The following is a 17,293-nucleotide window of genomic DNA, read 5'->3' as shown; positions in this document are numbered from 1 at the left end:
AGCTTTACATAGCCTCTGACAAGTTGCACTCAGGACGGACCAGGTAGGCAACAGCTGTCCAGCACACCCACCGATCCCAGACAACCTAGGGGAGAGCTGCCAGCGGGCCAGGGCAGCAAGGTCTTTGCCAGGCCTCCTGCTTCAATCTAAACACCAGAGGCTAGGCAGGATGTAGCCGACTCAAGAGGCCGCCTGCATCGCTTCTCGGCCTTTTGGCTAAGATCAAGTGTAGTATCTGTTCTTATCAGTTTAATATCTGATACGTCCCTTATCTGGGGACCATATATTAAATTGATTTTTGGAACAGGGAGATGGAATAGGGGCTTGCTCCGTCCACTCCACGCATCGACCCGGTATTACAGTGCCTCTGGGAACGGTGCACTCCCCTTCTGGGGAATTTCAAAGTAGCAAAGAAAAGAAAAACGACGAAAGCTCCATCAGGCGGCGGCGGCGGCACAGCAGCACAGACAAGCATGCACGCACATGGAGAGAGAGGAGAGCTGCTTGCTCTACACCTCTCCTGTGTCTGTGTCTGTCTGTCGATACAGCTCACTCACTCACTCACTCACGCAATGTGCAGACAACTCAACAACAGCACGGGCATCATATCTGGGCCGTTTGGCTAAGATCAAGTGCACATCCGGGCTGCAACCAGATCAGGTGCTGCAGGCAAGGCAGCAACTTCATGAGAGATGCCCCTTGGCATTCATTCCTGAAGCAAACTGCTCAACCGGCGCACTCATTCTGATGCCTGCTCACTCGGCTGCTGCCTGCACCAAGCACAGAAGCAGAGTGAAGTGGAGCAGGCCGAAAGACCTTTTCTGTCCCGCCACACTCGCTCCACTTCTCAGGCTCAGGCTTCTCAGCTGCTCCTTGAAGCCAACGGAGGACGCGACGGACGGACGGACGGATGGACGGGCGGGCGAAGGAAGGAAGGAAGGAAGGAAGGAAGGAAGGAAGGAAGGAACGAACGATATCGAGTCACTGGCTCTGCTGCAATTTCACCAGCAGCCAGCCAGCCTGTCGGACAGGCAGGCTCGTTCAAGTGTGCCAGCAGCCAGGGCACGCGGACGGGAGGGAGGGAGGCATCCGATGGAGCCCGGCTACAGAGCAACGGGGCGCCGCCGCCGCCGGCACAACAGGGCCCGGTGCTCCTGCACCCTGCATCCTCCCCGCCTGCACCAGACTGCCAAGACTGCTGCTCTCCTGCCCAGACAGACAGACCAGCTACAAGCATCACCACCTAGCCATAGCATCAGCAAAACTCTGCCTACCTGCCCTGCCCTGGCCTGGCCTGGCCTCCTGGCCTCCTCTGATGCGTCTGCCTGCCCCAGGCCCAAAGCCCCGCCCACCGTTCAAGGTAAGGCAGAGGCACAACCCCCCACTCCACCCACTCAGACCTCCCCAATATACATCGGCAGTGCAGTGCATCTCTAGCCTCGCTCAGAATCACGTCCCAAACCCCAAGATCACTCAAACGTCTCATGCTTACACCTACCTACTCGGCGTCCAGCTTTGGCGCACGTCTCCACAATTGCCACATCCGTCCACGTGCCCCTGCTTCACGCACGGCACTGTGCCTCCCTCCGGCAGGCATTTCGCCGATCCGTTTCCTGTTTCACAACCAAGGCATAATCAGTACCCCTTTCCTTCCACGGCGCGCACACGCGCCCACCCACTCCACCACTGAGCCATGCCGGCCAAAAACGCACCTGCAGAGCAGTGGGGCACAGGGCCGCCGTCAGCCCGCGACACATTTCCCTCCTGCCGTGCCCTCCCTCCTGTTTCTACATCCGTGCACCCACCCCGCTGCAAAACCAGTCAGTCTGCTCAGGCGTCAGCACAGAGGCATAATGAAGGGCCTCGGCCCTTCTCCCTTTACTGCCCTCTGTACAGCTTGGCAGATCCCTCAGCACTCCGTGTGCACGTGTGTCTGTGACTCTGTGTGTGTGTGTGTGTGTGTGAGAGAGAGAGATTGAGTGAGTGAGTGAGTGAGTGAGTGAGTGAGTGAGTGAGTGAGTGAGAGAGAGAGAGACAGACCCTGCCAGATCCCTCAGCATTCCATGTGTGTTTGTGTCGGTGGGTGAGAGAGACAGAGACAGAGACAGAGAGACAGACAGACACACACACACACACACACACACACCCACCCACCTCCACACACCCCCGTGTGCACGTGTGTCTGTGACTCTGTGTGTGTGTGAGATTGAGTGAGAGAGAGAGACAGACCCTGCCAGATCCCTCAGCATTCCATGTGTGTTTGTGTCGGTGGGTGAGAGAGACAGAGACAGAGACAGACACAGAGAGACAGACACACACACACACACAAACACACACACACACCCACCCCCACACACCCCCGTGTGCACGTGTGTCTGTGACTCTGTGTGTGTGTGAGATTGAGTGAGTGAGAGAGAGAGACAGACCGACCCTGCCAGATCCCTCAGCATTCCATGTGTGTTTGTGTCGGTGGGTGAGAGAGACAGAGACAGACACAGAGAGACAGACAGACACACACACACACCCACCCACCCCCATCCACCCTGGTAAAAAAAGGTGGTGGGGGAGCAGGGGAGAAGACACCACTGTGTCCAATGATAGCCTGTGCAGACGCAAAGTCTACAGCTTCTGTGAGATGAAACAAACTCAAGCCACTCAACAATTGTAATTCCACACACATCAAAATAAAGGCACAGAGGTGTGAATGGCTGCACTTCAGCCTTCGGCTTGGAGAGCACACCCATTGTTTCTCCTCAGGCACACCTGTAGCTGACATCTTCCTATTCCCAAGCTTGCCAGGAGGCTTTTCTGCCCGCGGACTTTGGCCACGTCCACAAACCTCGTAACCGGTCTTGAGCGGCGCACGTGGCCTCTGCCTTTGTCGCCCGGTGCAGTCCCATCCGCTCGCTCCCTCCCGGAGAGGGCAGAGCCTCCGAAGGAGACCGTTCAGCTGGATGCGCCAGCCAGCTGGGGCACGCAAAGCCGAGAGGCGCGCTCTCTTTGCCGAGTGCAGGGACGCCCTTGAAGGGCCGAGCGGCCTGCTCCCACTCCCCCTGCAGACTTTTGTGCAGACAGGACAGCGTGACCAGCCTCCCACGACCAGGAGAGCAGTGCAAGTTGAGCCAGCCTCTGAGACCGACCTGGGAGCCAGCCGAGGAAGCCGGCAGCCTTGACGTAGGCAGTGTGCCAGTGACGTAGGCGCCCGTAGGTACGGCCCCACTCCCAGATGATTGGTGGATCACTGGCAGCTTTACATAGCCTCTGACAAGTTGCACTCAGGACGGACCAGGTAGGCAACAGCTGTCCAGCACACCCACCGATCCCAGACAACCTAGGGGAGAGCTGCCAGCGGGCCAGGGCAGCAAGGTCTTTGCCAGGCCTCCTGCTTCAATCTAAACACCAGAGGCTAGGCAGGATGTAGCCGACTCAAGAGGCCGCCTGCATCGCTTCTCGGCCTTTTGGCTAAGATCAAGTGTAGTATCTGTTCTTATCAGTTTAATATCTGATACGTCCCTTATCTGGGGACCATATATTAAATTGATTTTTGGAACAGGGAGATGGAATAGGGGCTTGCTCCGTCCACTCCACGCATCGACCCGGTATTGCAGTGCCTCTGGGAACGGTGCACTCCCCTTCTGGGGAATTTCAAAGTAGCAAAGAAAAGAAAAACGACGAAAGCTCCATCAGGCGGCGGCGGCGGCACAGCAGCACAGACAAGCATGCACGCACATGGAGAGAGAGGAGAGCTGCTTGCTCTACACCTCTCCTGTGTCTGTGTCTGTCTGTCGATACAGCTCACTCACTCACTCACTCACGCAATGTGCAGACAACTCAACAACAGCACGGGCATCATATCTGGGCCGTTTGGCTAAGATCAAGTGCACATCCGGGCTGCAACCAGATCAGGTGCTGCAGGCAAGGCAGCAACTTCATGAGAGATGCCCCTTGGCATTCATTCCTGAAGCAAACTGCTCAACCGGCGCACTCATTCTGATGCCTGCTCACTCGGCTGCTGCCTGCACCAAGCACAGAAGCAGAGTGAAGTGGAGCAGGCCGAAAGACCTTTTCTGTCCCGCCACACTCGCTCCACTTCTCAGGCTCAGGCTTCTCAGCTGCTCCTTGAAGCCAACGGAGGACGCGACGGACGGACGGACGGATGGACGGGCGGGCGAAGGAAGGAAGGAAGGAAGGAACGAACGATATCGAGTCACTGGCTCTGCTGCAATTTCACCAGCAGCCAGCCAGCCTGTCGGACAGGCAGGCTCGTTCAAGTGTGCCAGCAGCCAGGGCACGCGGACGGGAGGGAGGAAGGAAGGAAGGGAGGGAGGCATCCGATGGAGCCCGGCTACAGAGCAACGGGGCGCCGCCGCCGCCGGCACAACAGGGCCCGGTGCTCCTGCACCCTGCATCCTCCCCGCCTGCACCAGACTGCCAAGACTGCTGCTCTCCTGCCCAGACAGACAGACCAGCTACAAGCATCACCACCTAGCCATAGCATCAGCAAAACTCTGCCTACCTGCCCTGCCCTGGCCTGGCCTGGCCTCCTGGCCTCCTCTGATGCGTCTGCCTGCCCCAGGCCCAAAGCCCCGCCCACCGTTCAAGGTAAGGCAGAGGCACAACCCCCCACTCCACCCACTCAGACCTCCCCAATATACATCGGCAGTGCAGTGCATCTCTAGCCTCGCTCAGAATCACGTCCCAAACCCCAAGATCACTCAAACGTCTCATGCTTACACCTACCTACTCGGCGTCCAGCTTTGGCGCACGTCTCCACAATTGCCACATCCGTCCACGTGCCCCTGCTTCACGCACGGCACTGTGCCTCCCTCCGGCAGGCATTTCGCCGATCCGTTTCCTGTTTCACAACCAAGGCATAATCAGTACCCCTTTCCTTCCACGGCGCGCACACGCGCCCACCCACTCCACCACTGAGCCATGCCGGCCAAAAACGCACCTGCAGAGCAGTGGGGCACAGGGCCGCCGTCAGCCCGCGACACATTTCCCTCCTGCCGTGCCCTCCCTCCTGTTTCTACATCCGTGCACCCACCCCGCTGCAAAACCAGTCAGTCTGCTCAGGCGTCAGCACAGAGGCATAATGAAGGGCCTCGGCCCTTCTCCCTTTACTGCCCTCTGTACAGCTTGGCAGATCCCTCAGCACTCCGTGTGCACGTGTGTCTGTGACTCTGTGTGTGTGTGTGTGTGTGTGAGAGAGAGAGATTGAGTGAGTGAGTGAGTGAGTGAGTGAGTGAGTGAGTGAGTGAGTGAGAGAGAGAGAGACAGACCCTGCCAGATCCCTCAGCATTCCATGTGTGTTTGTGTCGGTGGGTGAGAGAGACAGAGACAGAGACAGAGAGACAGACAGACACACACACACACACACACACACACCCACCCACCTCCACACACCCCCGTGTGCATGTGTGTCTGTGACTCTGTGTGTGTGTGAGATTGAGTGAGAGAGAGAGACAGACCCTGCCAGATCCCTCAGCATTCCATGTGTGTTTGTGTCGGTGGGTGAGAGAGACAGAGACAGAGACAGACACAGAGAGACAGACACACACACACACACAAACACACACACACACCCACCCCCACACACCCCCGTGTGCACGTGTGTCTGTGACTCTGTGTGTGTGTGAGATTGAGTGAGTGAGAGAGAGAGACAGACCGACCCTGCCAGATCCCTCAGCATTCCATGTGTGTTTGTGTCGGTGGGTGAGAGAGACAGAGACAGACACAGAGAGACAGACAGACACACACACACACCCACCCACCCCCATCCACCCTGGTAAAAAAAGGTGGTGGGGGAGCAGGGGAGAAGACACCACTGTGTCCAATGATAGCCTGTGCAGACGCAAAGTCTACAGCTTCTGTGAGATGAAACAAACTCAAGCCACTCAACAATTGTAATTCCACACACATCAAAATAAAGGCACAGAGGTGTGAATGGCTGCACTTCAGCCTTCGGCTTGGAGAGCACACCCATTGTTTCTCCTCAGGCACACCTGTAGCTGACATCTTCCTATTCCCAAGCTTGCCAGGAGGCTTTTCTGCCCGCGGACTTTGGCCACGTCCACAAACCTCGTAACCGGTCTTGAGCGGCGCACGTGGCCTCTGCCTTTGTCGCCCGGTGCAGTCCCATCCGCTCGCTCCCTCCCGGAGAGGGCAGAGCCTCCGAAGGAGACCGTTCAGCTGGATGCGCCAGCCAGCTGGGGCACGCAAAGCCGAGAGGCGCGCTCTCTTTGCCGAGTGCAGGGACGCCCTTGAAGGGCCGAGCGGCCTGCTCCCACTCCCCCTGCAGACTTTTGTGCAGACAGGACAGCGTGACCAGCCTCCCACGACCAGGAGAGCAGTGCAAGTTGAGCCAGCCTCTGAGACCGACCTGGGAGCCAGCCGAGGAAGCCGGCAGCCTTGACGTAGGCAGTGTGCCAGTGACGTAGGCGCCCGTAGGTACGGCCCCACTCCCAGATGATTGGTGGATCACTGGCAGCTTTACATAGCCTCTGACAAGTTGCACTCAGGACGGACCAGGTAGGCAACAGCTGTCCAGCACACCCACCGATCCCAGACAACCTAGGGGAGAGCTGCCAGCGGGCCAGGGCAGCAAGGTCTTTGCCAGGCCTCCTGCTTCAATCTAAACACCAGAGGCTAGGCAGGATGTAGCCGACTCAAGAGGCCGCCTGCATCGCTTAGTGCCACATGGGTGGCCATAAACACGGGTATTTTACTGAGTATAATGGAAACGTATGTAAAGGATGAAAAGTTATTGAATGGTTTACTGTATATATTTATTTTTGAATAAAGTATATTTTGAAATAAAAAAAAATCTGTTCTTATCAGTTTAATATCTGATACGTCCCTTATCTGGGGACCATATATTAAATTGATTTTTGGAACAGGGAGATGGAATAGGGGCTTGCTCCGTCCACTCCACGCATCGACCCGGTATTGCAGTGCCTCTGGGAACGGTGCACTCCCCTTCTGGGGAATTTCAAAGTAGCAAAGAAAAGAAAAACGACGAAAGCTCCATCAGGCGGCGGCGGCGGCACAGCAGCACAGACAAGCATGCACGCACATGGAGAGAGAGGAGAGCTGCTTGCTCTACACCTCTCCTGTGTCTGTGTCTGTCTGTCGATACAGCTCACTCACTCACTCACTCACGCAATGTGCAGACAACTCAACAACAGCACGGGCATCATATCTGGGCCGTTTGGCTAAGATCAAGTGCACATCCGGGCTGCAACCAGATCAGGTGCTGCAGGCAAGGCAGCAACTTCATGAGAGATGCCCCTTGGCATTCATTCCTGAAGCAAACTGCTCAACCGGCGCACTCATTCTGATGCCTGCTCACTCGGCTGCTGCCTGCACCAAGCACAGAAGCAGAGTGAAGTGGAGCAGGCCGAAAGACCTTTTCTGTCCCGCCACACTCGCTCCACTTCTCAGGCTCAGGCTTCTCAGCTGCTCCTTGAAGCCAACGGAGGACGCGACGGACGGACGGACGGATGGACGGGCGGGCGAAGGAAGGAAGGAAGGAAGGAAGGAAGGAAGGAAGGAAGGAAGGAACGATATCGAGTCACTGGCTCTGCTGCAATTTCACCAGCAGCCAGCCAGCCTGTCGGACAGGCAGGCTCGTTCAAGTGTGCCAGCAGCCAGGGCACGCGGACGGGAGGGAGGAAGGAAGGAAGGGAGGGAGGCATCCGATGGAGCCCGGCTACAGAGCAACGGGGCGCCGCCGCCGCCGGCACAACAGGGCCCGGTGCTCCTGCACCCTGCATCCTCCCCGCCTGCACCAGACTGCCAAGACTGCTGCTCTCCTGCCCAGACAGACAGACCAGCTACAAGCATCACCACCTAGCCATAGCATCAGCAAAACTCTGCCTACCTGCCCTGCCCTGGCCTGGCCTGGCCTCCTGGCCTCCTCTGATGCGTCTGCCTGCCCCAGGCCCAAAGCCCCGCCCACCGTTCAAGGTAAGGCAGAGGCACAACCCCCCACTCCACCCACTCAGACCTCCCCAATATACATCGGCAGTGCAGTGCATCTCTAGCCTCGCTCAGAATCACGTCCCAAACCCCAAGATCACTCAAACGTCTCATGCTTACACCTACCTACTCGGCGTCCAGCTTTGGCGCACGTCTCCACAATTGCCACATCCGTCCACGTGCCCCTGCTTCACGCACGGCACTGTGCCTCCCTCCGGCAGGCATTTCGCCGATCCGTTTCCTGTTTCACAACCAAGGCATAATCAGTACCCCTTTCCTTCCACGGCGCGCACACGCGCCCACCCACTCCACCACTGAGCCATGCCGGCCAAAAACGCACCTGCAGAGCAGTGGGGCACAGGGCCGCCGTCAGCCCGCGACACATTTCCCTCCTGCCGTGCCCTCCCTCCTGTTTCTACATCCGTGCACCCACCCCGCTGCAAAACCAGTCAGTCTGCTCAGGCGTCAGCACAGAGGCATAATGAAGGGCCTCGGCCCTTCTCCCTTTACTGCCCTCTGTACAGCTTGGCAGATCCCTCAGCACTCCGTGTGCACGTGTGTCTGTGACTCTGTGTGTGTGTGTGTGTGTGTGAGAGAGAGAGATTGAGTGAGTGAGTGAGTGAGTGAGTGAGTGAGTGAGAGAGAGAGAGACAGACCCTGCCAGATCCCTCAGCATTCCATGTGTGTTTGTGTCGGTGGGTGAGAGAGACAGAGACAGAGACAGAGAGACAGACAGACACACACACACACACACACACACACCCACCCACCTCCACACACCCCCGTGTGCACGTGTGTCTGTGACTCTGTGTGTGTGTGAGATTGAGTGAGAGAGAGAGACAGACCCTGCCAGATCCCTCAGCATTCCATGTGTGTTTGTGTCGGTGGGTGAGAGAGACAGAGACAGAGACAGACACAGAGAGACAGACACACACACACACACAAACACACACACACACCCACCCCCACACACCCCCGTGTGCACGTGTGTCTGTGACTCTGTGTGTGTGTGAGATTGAGTGAGTGAGAGAGAGAGACAGACCGACCCTGCCAGATCCCTCAGCATTCCATGTGTGTTTGTGTCGGTGGGTGAGAGAGACAGAGACAGACACAGAGAGACAGACAGACACACACACACACCCACCCACCCCCATCCACCCTGGTAAAAAAAGGTGGTGGGGGAGCAGGGGAGAAGACACCACTGTGTCCAATGATAGCCTGTGCAGACGCAAAGTCTACAGCTTCTGTGAGATGAAACAAACTCAAGCCACTCAACAATTGTAATTCCACACACATCAAAATAAAGGCACAGAGGTGTGAATGGCTGCACTTCAGCCTTCGGCTTGGAGAGCACACCCATTGTTTCTCCTCAGGCACACCTGTAGCTGACATCTTCCTATTCCCAAGCTTGCCAGGAGGCTTTTCTGCCCGCGGACTTTGGCCACGTCCACAAACCTCGTAACCGGTCTTGAGCGGCGCACGTGGCCTCTGCCTTTGTCGCCCGGTGCAGTCCCATCCGCTCGCTCCCTCCCGGAGAGGGCAGAGCCTCCGAAGGAGACCGTTCAGCTGGATGCGCCAGCCAGCTGGGGCACGCAAAGCCGAGAGGCGCGCTCTCTTTGCCGAGTGCAGGGACGCCCTTGAAGGGCCGAGCGGCCTGCTCCCACTCCCCCTGCAGACTTTTGTGCAGACAGGACAGCGTGACCAGCCTCCCACGACCAGGAGAGCAGTGCAAGTTGAGCCAGCCTCTGAGACCGACCTGGGAGCCAGCCGAGGAAGCCGGCAGCCTTGACGTAGGCAGTGTGCCAGTGACGTAGGCGCCCGTAGGTACGGCCCCACTCCCAGATGATTGGTGGATCACTGGCAGCTTTACATAGCCTCTGACAAGTTGCACTCAGGACGGACCAGGTAGGCAACAGCTGTCCAGCACACCCACCGATCCCAGACAACCTAGGGGAGAGCTGCCAGCGGGCCAGGGCAGCAAGGTCTTTGCCAGGCCTCCTGCTTCAATCTAAACACCAGAGGCTAGGCAGGATGTAGCCGACTCAAGAGGCCGCCTGCATCGCTTCTCGGCCTTTTGGCTAAGATCAAGTGTAGTATCTGTTCTTATCAGTTTAATATCTGATACGTCCCTTATCTGGGGACCATATATTAAATTGATTTTTGGAACAGGGAGATGGAATAGGGGCTTGCTCCGTCCACTCCACGCATCGACCCGGTATTGCAGTGCCTCTGGGAACGGTGCACTCCCCTTCTGGGGAATTTCAAAGTAGCAAAGAAAAGAAAAACGACGAAAGCTCCATCAGGCGGCGGCGGCGGCACAGCAGCACAGACAAGCATGCACGCACATGGAGAGAGAGGAGAGCTGCTTGCTCTACACCTCTCCTGTGTCTGTGTCTGTCTGTCGATACAGCTCACTCACTCACTCACTCACGCAATGTGCAGACAACTCAACAACAGCACGGGCATCATATCTGGGCCGTTTGGCTAAGATCAAGTGCACATCCGGGCTGCAACCAGATCAGGTGCTGCAGGCAAGGCAGCAACTTCATGAGAGATGCCCCTTGGCATTCATTCCTGAAGCAAACTGCTCAACCGGCGCACTCATTCTGATGCCTGCTCACTCGGCTGCTGCCTGCACCAAGCACAGAAGCAGAGTGAAGTGGAGCAGGCCGAAAGACCTTTTCTGTCCCGCCACACTCGCTCCACTTCTCAGGCTCAGGCTTCTCAGCTGCTCCTTGAAGCCAACGGAGGACGCGACGGACGGACGGACGGATGGACGGGCGGGCGAAGGAAGGAAGGAAGGAAGGAAGGAAGGAAGGAAGGAAGGAACGAACGATATCGAGTCACTGGCTCTGCTGCAATTTCACCAGCAGCCAGCCAGCCTGTCGGACAGGCAGGCTCGTTCAAGTGTGCCAGCAGCCAGGGCACGCGGACGGGAGGGAGGAAGGAAGGAAGGGAGGGAGGCATCCGATGGAGCCCGGCTACAGAGCAACGGGGCGCCGCCGCCGCCGGCACAACAGGGCCCGGTGCTCCTGCACCCTGCATCCTCCCCGCCTGCACCAGACTGCCAAGACTGCTGCTCTCCTGCCCAGACAGACAGACCAGCTACAAGCATCACCACCTAGCCATAGCATCAGCAAAACTCTGCCTACCTGCCCTGCCCTGGCCTGGCCTGGCCTCCTGGCCTCCTCTGATGCGTCTGCCTGCCCCAGGCCCAAAGCCCCGCCCACCGTTCAAGGTAAGGCAGAGGCACAACCCCCCACTCCACCCACTCAGACCTCCCCAATATACATCGGCAGTGCAGTGCATCTCTAGCCTCGCTCAGAATCACGTCCCAAACCCCAAGATCACTCAAACGTCTCATGCTTACACCTACCTACTCGGCGTCCAGCTTTGGCGCACGTCTCCACAATTGCCACATCCGTCCACGTGCCCCTGCTTCACGCACGGCACTGTGCCTCCCTCCGGCAGGCATTTCGCCGATCCGTTTCCTGTTTCACAACCAAGGCATAATCAGTACCCCTTTCCTTCCACGGCGCGCACACGCGCCCACCCACTCCACCACTGAGCCATGCCGGCCAAAAACGCACCTGCAGAGCAGTGGGGCACAGGGCCGCCGTCAGCCCGCGACACATTTCCCTCCTGCCGTGCCCTCCCTCCTGTTTCTACATCCGTGCACCCACCCCGCTGCAAAACCAGTCAGTCTGCTCAGGCGTCAGCACAGAGGCATAATGAAGGGCCTCGGCCCTTCTCCCTTTACTGCCCTCTGTACAGCTTGGCAGATCCCTCAGCACTCCGTGTGCACGTGTGTCTGTGACTCTGTGTGTGTGTGTGTGTGTGTGAGAGAGAGAGATTGAGTGAGTGAGTGAGTGAGTGAGTGAGTGAGTGAGTGAGTGAGAGAGAGAGAGACAGACCCTGCCAGATCCCTCAGCATTCCATGTGTGTTTGTGTCGGTGGGTGAGAGAGACAGAGACAGAGACAGAGAGACAGACAGACACACACACACACACACACACACACCCACCCACCTCCACACACCCCCGTGTGCACGTGTGTCTGTGACTCTGTGTGTGTGTGAGATTGAGTGAGAGAGAGAGACAGACCCTGCCAGATCCCTCAGCATTCCATGTGTGTTTGTGTCGGTGGGTGAGAGAGACAGAGACAGAGACAGACACAGAGAGACAGACACACACACACACACAAACACACACACACACCCACCCCCACACACCCCCGTGTGCACGTGTGTCTGTGACTCTGTGTGTGTGTGAGATTGAGTGAGTGAGAGAGAGAGACAGACCGACCCTGCCAGATCCCTCAGCATTCCATGTGTGTTTGTGTCGGTGGGTGAGAGAGACAGAGACAGACACAGAGAGACAGACAGACACACACACACACCCACCCACCCCCATCCACCCTGGTAAAAAAAGGTGGTGGGGGAGCAGGGGAGAAGACACCACTGTGTCCAATGATAGCCTGTGCAGACGCAAAGTCTACAGCTTCTGTGAGATGAAACAAACTCAAGCCACTCAACAATTGTAATTCCACACACATCAAAATAAAGGCACAGAGGTGTGAATGGCTGCACTTCAGCCTTCGGCTTGGAGAGCACACCCATTGTTTCTCCTCAGGCACACCTGTAGCTGACATCTTCCTATTCCCAAGCTTGCCAGGAGGCTTTTCTGCCCGCGGACTTTGGCCACGTCCACAAACCTCGTAACCGGTCTTGAGCGGCGCACGTGGCCTCTGCCTTTGTCGCCCGGTGCAGTCCCATCCGCTCGCTCCCTCCCGGAGAGGGCAGAGCCTCCGAAGGAGACCGCTCAGCTGGATGCGCCAGCCAGCTGGGGCACGCAAAGCCGAGAGGCGCGCTCTCTTTGCCGAGTGCAGGGACGCCCTTGAAGGGCCGAGCGGCCTGCTCCCACTCCCCCTGCAGACTTTTGTGCAGACAGGACAGCGTGACCAGCCTCCCACGACCAGGAGAGCAGTGCAAGTTGAGCCAGCCTCTGAGACCGACCTGGGAGCCAGCCGAGGAAGCCGGCAGCCTTGACGTAGGCAGTGTGCCAGTGACGTAGGCGCCCGTAGGTACGGCCCCACTCCCAGATGATTGGTGGATCACTGGCAGCTTTACATAGCCTCTGACAAGTTGCACTCAGGACGGACCAGGTAGGCAACAGCTGTCCAGCACACCCACCGATCCCAGACAACCTAGGGGAGAGCTGCCAGCGGGCCAGGGCAGCAAGGTCTTTGCCAGGCCTCCTGCTTCAATCTAAACACCAGAGGCTAGGCAGGATGTAGCCGACTCAAGAGGCCGCCTGCATCGCTTCTCGGCCTTTTGGCTAAGATCAAGTGTAGTATCTGTTCTTATCAGACCAGAAGGCGGAGGAGGAGAGTTCGCGCTGACGCAGGGGTGGATCCTAATGCTGATTGGCCTCCAATCTAACACCCCATACCAGCGACGACAGCAGTGAGTTAGAAGATGGCAGCAGCGAGCAGTACATCAGCTCGAGGCCAGGGTATCAAGAACACTGTCAGGCTGACAGTGCGAGACCGGAACGGGGGCACCGGCTTCACCCGAGAGACCTTCATCCGGAAGGTCTTGCTGGATTGCTGCGGATTTACGCCCGATGACATCTACTGCGTCCAGGACTTCGCAGGCTTCTTCGATGTCACTTTCCGGCAGGCTGCAGGGTGGCAGAAGCTGTACCAGCAGCTTCAGCTGAAGGGGACAGAGGCGCCGCTGTCGCTGCTGAAAGCACAGCCCCTCTTTGCAACGGCTACGCAACAGGAAAGGACAATCACGGTGCACATGTTCAACCCGCACGTGCCAGTGGTAGATGTCCTTACGTTCCTCGCTCGGTATGTGGAGAGCGTAGGAACACCAGCAGACGTGAAGGACGGGCTGGGAATCTGGACCAGCAAACGGCAGGTGAAGGTGAAGCTGAGGTTGGATTCCAACGGCGGCATCATCCACCCCCCCTCCGTCTTCGCCATCGGAGGGAACCGAGGGTACATGGTGTACGCGGGACAACCCAGGGTGTGCCGAAACTGCGGCAAGGAAGGGCACATCGCAGCCCAGTGCAGGGTGGTGATGTGCAAGAACTGTAAAATGGAAGGCCACCTGACCAAAGACTGCACGCAGGCCAAGGCCTGCAACCTCTGCGGACAGGCCGGCCACCTGTACAGAGCCTGCCCGAAGCGTGGGGGCACCTACGCACAGGCGACCAGGGGAGGTGCTGGCCCTGAAAGGGCCCAGGCTGATGCGGACGTACCCGCCAGCGCTGCAGATGAGGCACCCGACAGGACGGATGACGAGACCAGGGAGGAAGGTGCAAGCACCCCAAGACCTGCCACCCCACTGCAGACCCTCCAGGACCAGGCAAACGACGAGCAGGAGTCCATGGAGGAGGGGAGAGCTGAGGCGGAAACCGAATGGAAGGTCGTGAAACGAAAAAAGACCCAAAAGGCGGCGGCCAAGCGACAGAAGGCGGAGCAACGCCAGAAAAGGGCAGGGAACCACGCAGCCCCTGGTACCCTGTCCTCTTCAGAGGAGGAAGGAGTTGGGGGAGGCCAGCAGCCCCGGCGGAAGAAGCGGCTGGCAGAACAGGTGGAGAGGAGGAGAGAGAGGGGAGAAAGTCTGCTGGCCACCCCCCAAGTACAGGAGGCGGAGAGCAGCAGACGCACAGAGCTCCGGGAACCCGGGAGCAGAGCCACGGCTGGTACCCAGCAGCCGGAAGGGGAAGCAGCCCAGGAAGTCAGCAACCCCCCGGGCCCAGACCCAGAACCAGAACGGCCACACACGGAGGAGTACTACCAGCAGTACCTGAGCCCACAGGAGGTGGAAAACTTCACAAAGGCGGTGGGGATGAAGGCTCAGGATGGCAAGAGTGAGGACGGAGAGCAGCCAAAATAAAAGACTTAACGATGGCAGACCTTAAATTGGCGTGCTTGAATGTGCGAAGTTTGAAGAGTACTGGGCGATGCGTCAGCACGCTCCAGTACCTGGACACTGTAAAGGCCGATGTGACCTTCCTCCAGGAGTGTGGACTACCACATCTCCGTAACTACCGGAGGTGGTCACGGTGGTGGAAAAAAGGTTTGTCGGTGTGGTCGGGGGGCAACGATTGTCGCGCTTCTGGCCTGGGGATTCTGCTGCGGGGAGGCAACTTCTCAATCACCCAAGTGAAAGAGGTGGTTGCGGGGCGCCTCCTGGTAGCAGACGTCAAATACCGGGGCACTCCGCTCCGGCTGATCAACATGTACGCCTCCCCCGTGCGGAGCGAGCGGCTGGCCGTCTTCGAGCAGCTCCCACAGCTGCTGGTGACGACCCAGCCGGTCGTTCTGGCCGGAGACTTCAATTGCACCATTGATGCGGCTGGAGGACCCGGCAGTGCCGACGGCAGGCTAGACAGTACCTCTAGACTCCTGAGGGAAATGGTGAAGACAGCCAAGCTGCGCGACGCCTTTGGCACCCCCACAGGTGGAGCACAGCCGCAAGCCACCTGGACACGATCGGACGGCTCAGCCCGCTCCCGGATCGACTTCCTCTTCCTGTCTGAGTCCCTCACGGTCAGGTCCACTGACGTCACGCCGGTGTTCTTCTCTGACCACTGCCTTCTGAGAGCCACCTGTCACCTACGGGAGGACCAGAAGGCAGGCAGGGGGACGTGGAAGCTGAACGTAAAGCTGCTGACCCCAGAGAACATCGAGGAACTAGAGAGGGAGTACACAGGTTGGAGAACCTTGAAAGCCTTCTTTGATTCCCCGGTTCACTGGTGGGAAGCCACCAAGGAGAACATTAAGAGGTTCTTCATCCGCAAGGGTATTCAGAAGGCAAGGCAGGAGCAGAGGGAACTGCGTAAACTCCAGACAGAGTTGCAGCAACTTCTCCTTCTGCAGTCGAAGGGGGTGGATGTCAGGGAGGAACTGCGAGAGGTGAAGGGCCGGCAAGCCCAGCACCTCGCCGCTGAATCCTCCAAGATCATCTTCCGATCAAGGGTCCAAACCGTGGAGCAGGACGAGACGTGCTCACGCTTCTTCTTCCAAAAGGTGCACAGGGGGAGCTCTGTGATCCACAACCTTAAGGAAGAGGACGGCTCAGTCGCGTCCTCGCAGACCGACATACTGAGGATCTGCAAGTCCTTCTATGCCGGTCTGTACGAGGAAAAGGCCACAGAATCCACAGCCTCCCGCAACTTCCTGTCGTCTATCACGCAGGTCTTAGACGACGGCAAGCGGGAGAGTCTGGATCAGCCACTGACCCTGGACGAGCTGACAGGCTCCATCCGTTCCTTCGGGTCGGGTAAGACTCCCGGAAGCGACGGCTTACCGGCCGAGTTGTACTCGGCTCTGTGGAACTGGATGGGCCCAGACCTGCTGGAAGTGTACAACGCTATGCTTCTGGCCGGCAGTATGTCTGAGTCCATGAGGAAGGGCATCATCACCCTCATCTACAAGCAGAAGGGGGAAAGGGAGGACATTAGGAATTGGAGACCCATCTCTCTCCTGAATGTGGACTACAAGATCCTGTCCAAGGCTATCGCCAACAGGGTCAAGTCTGCTCTGGGACAGGTGATCCACCCGGACCAAACCTGTGCTGTACCGGGCAGGAAGATCTCAGACAGCCTCGCGCTGCTGAGGGACACCATCGCCTACGGGCAGGACAGGGGGGTGGACGCCTGCCTGGTCAGCTTGGACCAGGAGAAAGCCTTCGACAGGATATCGCACACGTACATGGCGGACGTGCTCTCCAAAATGGGATTTGGGGAGGGAATCCGGAATTGGATCAGACTGCTCTACACAGACATCCGTAGTGCAGTCCAGGTCAACGGGTGGGAAACAGACAGCTTCCCCATCAGGTCTGGAGTCAGGCAGGGCTGCCCCCTCTCCCCTGTCTTGTTTGTCTGCTGCATAGAACCCTTTGTGGAAGCCATCAGGAGGGATGAGGGCATAAGAGGGGTGACGCTGCCAGGCAGTGGAGGGACCCAAGTGAAAACCTCCCTGTACATGGACGACGTCACCGTCTTCTGCTCTGATCCGAGGTCAGTTCGCAGGTTGATTGGCACCTGCGAACAGTTCGAGCTAGCGTCGGGGGCCAGGGTCAACCGCACGAAGAGCGAAGCCATGCTCTTTGGCAACTGGCCCGACCGATCCAGCGTCCCCTTCACCATCAGGTCTGACCACGTGAAGGTGTTGGGGATCTGGTTCGGAGGGGCGGAGGCGTGCAACAAGAACTGGCAGGAGCGGACTGCCAAGGTGAAACAGAAACTGGGACTGTGGGGAGGGCGCTCCCTGTCGATAACGGGCAAGAACCTGG

General features: G+C 58.0%; 4 non-coding genes and 1 pseudogene across 4 annotated transcripts; all 5 read left to right on the top strand.

Moving 5' to 3' along the window:
- The first annotated feature begins 196 nt into the window (after nt 1-196).
- Nucleotides 197-387, top strand: LOC140192183 (U2 spliceosomal RNA). The gene has a single exon (XR_011884137.1). It is a non-coding gene; the product is annotated as a U2 spliceosomal RNA (small nuclear RNA).
- A 3,055-nt stretch (nt 388-3,442) lies between these two features.
- Nucleotides 3,443-3,633, top strand: LOC140192150 (U2 spliceosomal RNA). Its single transcript, XR_011884105.1, has one exon. It is a non-coding gene; the product is annotated as a U2 spliceosomal RNA (small nuclear RNA).
- A 3,153-nt stretch (nt 3,634-6,786) lies between these two features.
- Nucleotides 6,787-6,979, top strand: LOC140192188 (U2 spliceosomal RNA). Its single transcript, XR_011884140.1, has one exon. It is a non-coding gene; the product is annotated as a U2 spliceosomal RNA (small nuclear RNA).
- A 3,059-nt stretch (nt 6,980-10,038) lies between these two features.
- LOC140192254 (U2 spliceosomal RNA) lies at nt 10,039-10,229 on the top strand. The gene has a single exon (XR_011884188.1). It is a non-coding gene; the product is annotated as a U2 spliceosomal RNA (small nuclear RNA).
- Nucleotides 10,230-13,296: 3,067 nt separating this feature from the next.
- LOC140192203 (U2 spliceosomal RNA) lies at nt 13,297-13,428 on the top strand (annotated as a pseudogene).
- The last annotated feature ends 3,865 nt before the right edge of the window (nt 13,429-17,293 follow it).

The sequence above is a fragment of the Mobula birostris genome (assembly GCF_030028105.1).
Source record: "Mobula birostris isolate sMobBir1 chromosome 11 unlocalized genomic scaffold, sMobBir1.hap1 SUPER_11_unloc_2, whole genome shotgun sequence".
Taxonomy (NCBI): domain Eukaryota; kingdom Metazoa; phylum Chordata; class Chondrichthyes; order Myliobatiformes; family Myliobatidae; genus Mobula; species Mobula birostris.
This window is presented reverse-complemented; position numbering and strand designations above follow the sequence as displayed.